This window comes from Balaenoptera borealis (assembly GCF_965194805.1).
Source record: "Balaenoptera borealis genome assembly, chromosome: 2".
Taxonomy (NCBI): Eukaryota; Metazoa; Chordata; class Mammalia; order Artiodactyla; family Balaenopteridae; genus Balaenoptera; species Balaenoptera borealis.
In genome coordinates, this window is record NC_138867.1 from 17,495,358 (window position 1) to 17,504,753 (window position 9,396).

Consider the following 9,396-nt stretch of genomic DNA (forward strand, 5'->3'; position numbering starts at 1 on the left):
GAACCTTAGGAAAAGGAGGATATTGATTTCTTTCTGCTAACCTACTTGATTGAAATACTGTCAAGGGATTTAATTATTAAGATGATTGCAGTTTTCTTTCAGTGCAAGGTGCTGCATCAGTGTAAAGCATCACAGAATGATTTCAACAGGGGGCACAACAAAGTATCTGGCAACATTTAGGTAGGTTAAAAACAAATGGCCCACCTACATTTGGATTGTAGATTATCACTTTACAGGACTCCTCTTGATGCAAAATATGCTTGCCACTATAGTGGAAGAGATAGTGCTCCCTTTGAAACTGACATAAAACGTGTTTCCCACGTTGTTTTACAGACTTTGGAATTTGTATTTTTGCTGAACCAGGAAAATAGACCAGAAGGCATTATCCTTGAAGCATATATGGAAAAGAAAGTCGTACAACATTTTAGCTGAAATTGTGAAATGACAAAGATGGCCTAAAAAGAAAATATTTTGAATCTTGCAATGGCCTACTCTTGATATATCTCTAAATACATTTTTAAATGTCTGAGCACTTAATAAAATGATTTATAAATTTTAACACCATTATTGGAGGTAAACTGTTCTCTCTGATTGGTATTAACAATTTAAATTATCATGGGAATATTTATGTATATCTTTCAAGGTCCATCTCACCTATGACCCCCTCCTTCCCATCAATCATTGGTTTTTTTTTTTTTAATTTTTATTTCACTTACCATATTTTGGCAAATAAAGTATAATTTAATTTTATGGATCTCCCCAACGCATAGTAGTAACATTTTTGTTATATGTACATCCAAATACTTGAAGAAAGTAGATGAATGCTTATGTCACTGAAAAGATTAACAAATGTAATACTTTCACAGAAAAAGTATAAAATAAATCTGGTTGAGATATAATTCATAGTAGCAGAATCCTTAAATAAAATGCAGTATTTATATGTAAAAAAATCATGTTAAATTTAATTTCTTGACTACTGATTTAAATTTGTACTTTTTATTGTGGTAAAATATATAATTTACCATTTATACCATTTTTATAAGTGTAGATATCAATGACATAAAGTACATTGACACTGTTGTGTAACCATCACCACTATCCATCTTCAGAACTTTTTCTTCTTCCCAAACTAAAACTCTGTACCCATAACTCCCATGTATTCTTCGTTGTGATCTCTAGTTACTTAATATGCAAAGTAAGATAAGAATATATAATTATTTGGAATACGTTACGTGAAAAATACAACATGGAATTAATTAAGAAGTCACAATAATATCGGCATATGTTAAACTATACATGTTGATGTTACTGCATTAAACTCAGATTTTCTACACGAAACACTAAGAATTAAACACTGATGGTCAGTTGTTTTGTACCTAGCTAATTTTCTTATTCAAATGATAACAATAAGAACTTTATAACAATAAGAACTTATAAAGAAAAAATCTGACTGAAAGTATCTGAGAGTTGCCTGACTAAGCAGGAATAAAGGGATAGATAAGTCTAGCTGTCCACTAGACATTAGGGCAGTAAACCTTCAGTAGAAAAAAAGTAGTAGTATTCATGATCTCTATATTTTTTCAAAATTGCCAGGACTAAGAGAATAAAGAGGCAGTAGGAACAGACCCACATATAATTCTGATTTTGAAGTTATCAGTGATGGACTTTATCAACTGTGAATAATATGTTCAAAATTATTGAAAGGATGTATTTACAAAAAAAAAAACTATAGTCTATATGAAAAAACTATATGAAAATTCTTGAACTAAAAATAAAATATATTAAGAACTGAATCAATTATTTAATGACAGATTGAAAATGATAGAAGAATAGTGAACTGGAAAGTAGATCAATAGAAAATGTGTAAGCTGAAAAACAAAAGCAAAAAGAGTAAAAATGTTTAAAAGAGTGATTTGAGAAGGAGATCTAATAACCATTGTTGGAATTCAAGAACCAAGGAGAGAGAATGGGGAAAAAAGCAGTAAGTGAAGAGAAAAAGTCCTCAAGTTCCCAAAGCTGTTAAAAGGTATTAAGCAAGGTAAATACTCAAAAAACCACACCTAGGCTCATCATGTATATCTCATCAAAGGAACAATAGGCTATTAAAAAAAAAAAAAACACTGGAAAGACAGATGAAAAATACCTTTAAATTGCTGAAAGAAAATAAGTGCCAACCTATGCTTTCGTCCCTAGCACAAGTGTTTTTAATTGTGAAATAAAATACAGATTTTTTTTTTTCAGAACAATGGCAGTCATACATTAAAATAGACTATAAGAGAACTTCTTTGGCCCAAGTTTAATCATTAAATTTTTCTATACTTCCAAAAAGGTTTTATTGGATACGCATGATAAATCATATCTTCTGCAAACATAAATCCTTTTATCTCTTATTTTCAATTTTTTACTTTATTTTATTTTATTATTCCAATTACTAGAACTTCAAAGAATGTGCTACCCAGTAATGAGAACTACTGGTAGCCCCTTGCATAGTTTCTCATTTTACTTTTAATGATTTTAGTGCTTAGGGCTGTTTTGTGAAGAATATAAAGGACATTTATTGCATAAGACAGAGGTTCTTGTTATACTCAGCCACAGATACCACATATGATTTAGAAAAATGACCCTTTTAATTCTTAAAATTATTAGCCACAGATATTAAGGTGGGCCAATATTATTTTCATATTTTCCAATTCTAAAATTCCATCAAATATTCACTCTCTTTCCAAATCAGAGAGTATCCTAACGGTGGGATGCTAGATTGAGAAAATAACTTCAAAGATAAAGAGACAACAAATTATATTTTGTGGATAATACTAAATTTCATCAAATATTTAGAGTGAAACATAAAATGCAAATCAATATTTAGACACTTGGAAAGATGTTAATATTTTGTTAAAATGTTCAGTTTTTATCCAGATGTCTGGCAGCACATAAGGAAAACAAAACACTCTGTGAATAAACATAATCTCAATTACACCAAAATGCCATTTTTCCACTGATTTCCAATTTTCTTTATAAAAGATGATATAATCACATGTTGGGTGATGGTAGATATTAACAATCCTGGCTTCTAAGAACACACCATTATAGTTCATTCATTAGGCATTCCAATGCCTATGCTATTCTAAGAAAAACTGAATTAGGTAGCAGTGAAAATTTTCCAGTTTTGTTCCTGTTGCTACAGTCATTTTGACATGAACCAAAATAAAGACAATGGTCTGAGTGCTTATTAACTCTTGATAAAGGGTTATTCTTTTAAAAATACAGTTGTCTTCAGGAAGGAATTACTATTACCCATTTTTATATTTTTTTATCCACATAAATGTTATACCTATCTACTTGGGGGTATTATTAATTTTGCTTTAATGACATTTTTCTAGTAGCAGAGAAAATTATGGCCCATAGGGTAATATCCAATTTTATTCATTAATTTCTAGTTGAGGCAATAGTTATTATGTATCAAACAATGGTAAAGTCTTCATAAAAATATTAAAAGGGATTACTTTGTATGTATTAGACATATTTTCTTAGTTTTCTGACTAAAGAAATTTCTAATTTTTGATTATCATTTATATTTCTGGAGGAAATATTCTACTCTTCAGGCATATTTCTCAATAAAGAAAGACTTTTCCCAAGAAAAGAGAATCTTAATAAATACATAATACAAATGTGAGTAAGAGGAAATACTCCTTGGGTATGCAGTTGGGATATAATTTTGAAACTTTTGTCTGTTCTTGTAACTCTTTGTTTAGTATAAATTTTCATTTTAAAAATTGTTTCTCTGGATAGAGTTTCAAAATTTTTGCTCAAGGAGAAACCTATACTGAGTTCCAATTACAATAAACTCTACCATTAAACCCTGAATTCAATTAGGACCACCTGGCAATATCTATTTTAATTTCCATTTCTTACACCTGTGTCCCTTAAGCTTAAAAAAGACTTTCCCTCTGGCTATTTTTTTGTTACCCTAACATATACTGACATTGGTAAAAACAAAAGAAACTATTTTCTCATGTGTTATATGATGAGTTTTGCTTAGGTGTTTATGTCAGAAAGTAACTTCATAGCATTTAAAATTAGTCCTAATTGCTGTACATTGACCCTCCATTTTCTGATCCTCTCTCCCAAGTTGCTATTTACTCTCCATCTTTCAAAAGGTACTTAATATCTTAATGTGCTTCATGCCACCCCCCCCCCCCACTATTATTTGTACTGAGGAAAAAAAGTGTGTGGACATCTGTCATTTATCGATACTTATTAGTATGAATTTTATGTTATACTTTCATACATTTAGAAATAATTACCTAATTATAATTCTAATTGAGGGGAGTAATTATATATAATCATATGATTATGACTTTTATATAAAGTGAGGTGTTTTTTCCGCCTTTAACAGGATAGGTGTCATTATAGACTAAAATGGTAGACTGCTGCAACCGCTAGAATTGTTGACAGGCTGATTCAGAAAGGACTCACCAGAGACTCATTTTGTGCAATGTGAAAGATACTCTCTCATTTAGTAAAGTTTGTGGTAGTTTACAAACCTTCCAGAGCACCAACAGATTACAAACTTAAAAGAGGAATGAAAAAAAATAAAAATAAATAAATAAATAAATAAATAAATAAATAAATAAATAAATAAAAAGAGGAATGAGTCTACCAGCTCATTCAGGCGTCGGCCACAGGGCAACTTAAAGAAGACATAAGAGATTCTGCTATTTCCACTCTTCCTGCTATCCTTGCACTATTGCTAGGGTCCATAAAGCATCACACTAGGAACATCATTAATTGAAACCATGGAAATACAGGTGATAATGACTGTAAGTGTGGAATTTTCACCATCAAAAACAGGACTGAGAAGTTTCCACAGGATAGACCACGAGTCACTATGATAGGGGAAGAGCTGATTACCAACAAAACAGCTGAACCTCCATCTTGTGTTGCTAAAATTTACCTCAGTTTCTTAAACGGAAAGAACTAGAAGTTGTCATCATCAAAAAGAAATGGAGACCAGCCTTGAAAATTTCCTAAGCAGACCAAAAACAGTTTAGTCATACAAGCAAAGCTTAATTCAGTTTATTTCACAGGCCTAACTTGAACTGGGTCATATCTTGTTTACGCCTCTGGAAATCACAAGCAAAACAATTTGCCAAAATTGATATGAAGTAACCACTAACCAATTCCCTATCATTTAGGAAAATTCTAATATTATAAGCAATCACTGTGAAGAATAAACAGTCATGAGCTTCTCACCATAAAAACTGCTCTAAGACAATATACCCCTGAGCTTTATTTCATGTATTGGTTTGAGCACCCCCAGTTCGCAAGCTGTATTTTTGGGGTGTGCACAATAAACCAGTACTAATTACTACTTCAGTGACTCATTGGTTTTACTTCTGTTATTTCTGAACTTCTGAAAAAGTAAACATAAAAATTGTGCTGAGATTTGATCCAGGTATTATCGGTTGTGTGTGTGAGGGAGAGTTCATAATTGAGCTGGATATAAGAAATGTACTTGGTGGCAATAACAGAAGACATTTAATCTGTGCTCTGTTTCTCTTTAAAGCCCCCCTGTAGCGTGATTCCCGTGGCCTTACCTTCTTCCCCAGCGTCTCAGAAGCTTCCCAGCAAACTCAACGGATACCTTCCGCAGAGATGGTGTCATCACCCACTGGAGTTGACAACAACGGGAAATGCAGTGTCTGCCATGGGTTGGATGAAGATGCGCTGAGCTGAGGGCCTGAGGACCAGAAGGTCCACAGGTTAGAACTTGCACCAGACTCATGTGAGGACAGGACTGAGGTTTGGGTCAGCACCTGGGTCTAACTGAGGCTGAGACTACCTCTCCCACTCCCTCCTGATCCACCACTTGAATCCACTCACTTTCAACTCTCTGCAGACGCCAATCTGTGGATGCTCAGAAACAAGTAAAACCAAAGGTAGAATGAGGAGGAACGGAAGGAGAGGCAATGAAAACGGGGCAGGGCTTGTGAAAACTTCTTTAAATTAGCTGAAAGGAGAGATTATATTGTAAACCACCTGTGACTAGAAAAATAAGAAGGGGCAAAATTAATTATGCCTCCCTACAAAGAGCATTAGTACATTGGTTCTCAACTAGTAAGTTTTTTTTGTCTTATGTTCTAAAATAAAACAAAAACATAATATCCTGCAAGTGCTTAAAACTTTCTCAACCAGACTGTTACACAGTAATATTTTCAGGCAAATTTCTAGTACCCAGACTGACTGTCCCTGGAACTCAGTGCCTTAGACACTACCTTTGAATAAATCCCATGCCTGTTTTGCTGTGTCATGTGTCCATTCAGTACAGACAAGGGTTCTTTATAACAGCCCTCATCAAATTGTTGGCTTTTAAGCAAGGTACTGAAACATGTCTCTCTTTTTAATCATCTCTGTTTTCACAATAGTTGATGACAGTGCTCTTCAAACTGACAATTATCTTGAAATGCTTTCAAATATCCTCTTGAAAATGAAATCAGACTCACGTATCACTGGCCGAAAGGATTTATAAAAGTAACACTTTTGACTGTATTTTGAAAGGAGAACACAAGAAAATTAAATACGAGGTAGATGAGTGATAATACCTTCAGCTGAGATATTTGTGGAAAATATAAAGTTCCTATACTTTTAATATAGAATTTGTCGTGGTGACTGTGGCAACCAAAAGAACCAAAAGAAAGAAAACCTAGAAAAATAAATGTTAGCAAAATTAAATATTACTTTAGAGACGGGAAAGTAAGTTGCATAAAACTACCTCTCTTCTGCTGCCCCAAGCCTCTGTCTACCGACCTTCTCCTCTCTGTTCTTTGCTCCCAGATGAGTATTTATAACCTTGGGGCAAATCAGAATCACTTGGCTCAGACCTGGAACTAGATTTAACACTCGAGTCTTGCTCTCAGACCCTAAGACTCAACTGGCCTCAGCTGAGACCTGAGGTGTGGCTCTTCCGAGATACAATTCATATATGTACATATAGATAATTCTGTAAGTATAATACACACACACATACACACACAATATATATTTAACAATATCATGTTAATTAATGTTATATTAAATATAACATAACATTTTATATACATATTTATACTTTGTATATTTCTATGCATATACAATGTATACCCATATTATTTATATATTATTTATATGGGATTATATATACACACATATATGTATATATAGATGAACAGATAGAAATGGGTATAGATATAGATGATTTTTGTGAATTTCAGAGGCACGTTAAATTACATCGACTTCTTGGAACAGCGGTAATTAATTAAAAATCACAACTGTTGAACAGCTGCTGTCCACAGATCTCTCTGAGTGATGTAATGAAGAGGAACAATGTTACAGGATACAGCGTATAAGCAAGAGTCAGAAAACATGGGTGCTAATCTCAGCTCTGTCACCAGTTTTGTAGGGAAACATATTAGTCCTTCTAGGTCATGATGCAAACATTTGTAAAGTGAGGGAATGAGAGTGTATCAGTGGATTTCCCAGTGTTTTCTCTTAAAATATGAGTTTGCTTAAAATACTCCAGTAACCTCCCATCTCTCTCAGACTAAAACAAAACAAAACAAAAACAAAAACTAAATGTTTATAGAATGTCATAAAATTCCCATGTGTTCTAGATCCTTGAATATGGAGGGCCAACTATGGGACTTCAGCATCCCCAGATTTTGATAACTGCGGCAGGTCCTAGAACCAATCCTCTGCTGATATATGGAGGGACAGCTATAAATCATATAAACCAGATTAATTGCTTAGAAGAGTATCTAGCACTTAGTAAGTTGTGAGCAAGTGTTAGCTGTTATGACACATCAAATCTTCCATCTACCTCCATAGACTGTTACTTTCATGAAGCTGAAAAGCAGGTTTCCTGTGCGTTCAGCTGTAGCCCCAATGCCCTGTTTGGGGCTTCCATACAATATGTGTCCAGTATATGTTGTTGGAATGAATAATGACATAGGCATAGAACAATCTGGCTCTTTATGATTAGAATGGGAATAGTAACCAAGACTAGTCCTAAAAACAACTGAAGAAAGACTTCAGGGATGCACGTTAGAAGTAAACATCTTTTGACTAGAAAGAGTTCCTAGTGAAAAATGCTCTGGGCGAGACATAGTCACTATATCTAAAATAACACTTTTAATTTGCAACTCAGCTCCAGCAGGCACACTGGTAAGAACAGTAAAGACTTAAGTATGAAAAGGAGCTAAATTGATAAAGGCTTTACATTTAAAACAATAGACTTAAATGTTGACTATATGCCCAAAAGCAGTGGAGTGGGGCACGTGTGCCAATGCTTAACTAGCTGCCAGTCTCGGCAAATACCTGCTTACCAGGTAGCTTTCATCCAGACCCTCTCAAGCCGGTGGTCCCACTTAAGCCTCTGTGTGCTGCTTTTGAAGGCTATGATGGATAGGCTTTTTGAGTTTTTCTTGTTTCTTAGCATGATAATTTAGGAGGCAGTTACCTTAGTCTTTTTTTTTCTTTTTTTCCCTCTGTTATGTTTTTGCAAAAACAACACATTGTCTTCTTAAAGACTTAATTATTCATCTCCTTCTTTGCTCTTTTCCCATTTCAAAGAGGTTTTTGAATGATAAAGACATGTTTCTGAATAAAAAAAAGGCTTGGTTGTTTTTCTAGTCACTTAGAAATGCAAAGTTGGTAAAGTCATTTGAAACTAGACAATTGTATTAGAAAATGAAGCAACATTCCAGTATGTTTTTTAAAAGGGGAGCAGAATCTGCCACCCCAAAATATGCTTCTTTGGCACAAGGATTATTTTAGGTTGATTATTTTTAAGAAACAGCAGGCACAAGGAGAAGCTCTCGAAATTGAGAAGTTAGCCCTTTTGTAAGAGATATTTACACTTAGAAGGGAAATCTTCCTCTGTAAGATTCCTCCCTCTCAGAACCAGGCAGAGGAGGATGACTAAACACTAAAAACCTCTTATCAATGAAGAAAGCAGCTGACTTAAATCTGCATAAAAATCCATACCCTCCTTTACTGTGCTTCGCCTTGTAACCACCTATAACTGCCTCCATTCCCTTGACTCCAAGATATTCTTTTGTCTTTACCTGGAGGTGGTATTTAAAGTAAAGGTTTAGGCCATTTCAGGGAGTTACTCAGTTTTTTCTGCATCTCTCCCATGTATACAGGAGGTATAAATGTTATTAAACGTCTGTTGGTTTTTCTCCTATTAATAGCTTTTATTATAGGGAGGGTCTCAGCCAAGAACCTACAACTGTAGAGGGAAAATTATTTTTCCTCCCCTATGTTTTTCAATGTTATTATATAATGTAGATAATTAGGCTGGAATCACCATTAAGTGAGAGAGAGAGGGAGGGAGAGAGAGATCATGACAAACATATT

At 34.0% G+C, this 9,396-nt stretch overlaps 1 protein-coding gene across 1 annotated transcript in view; it reads right to left on the bottom strand.

Annotated features, from left to right (window-relative positions):
- The window catches only part of CDH18 (cadherin 18), a 577,532-nt gene extending 569,365 nt beyond the window's left edge, over positions 1 to 8,167 (bottom strand). The window contains exon 1 of the mRNA XM_082380804.1: positions 5,598 to 8,167. The gene's annotated coding sequence lies outside the window, so the exon portion shown is untranslated. The remainder of the gene's footprint in view (positions 1 to 5,597) is intronic.
- Positions 8,168 to 9,396: the final 1,229 nt, after the last annotated feature.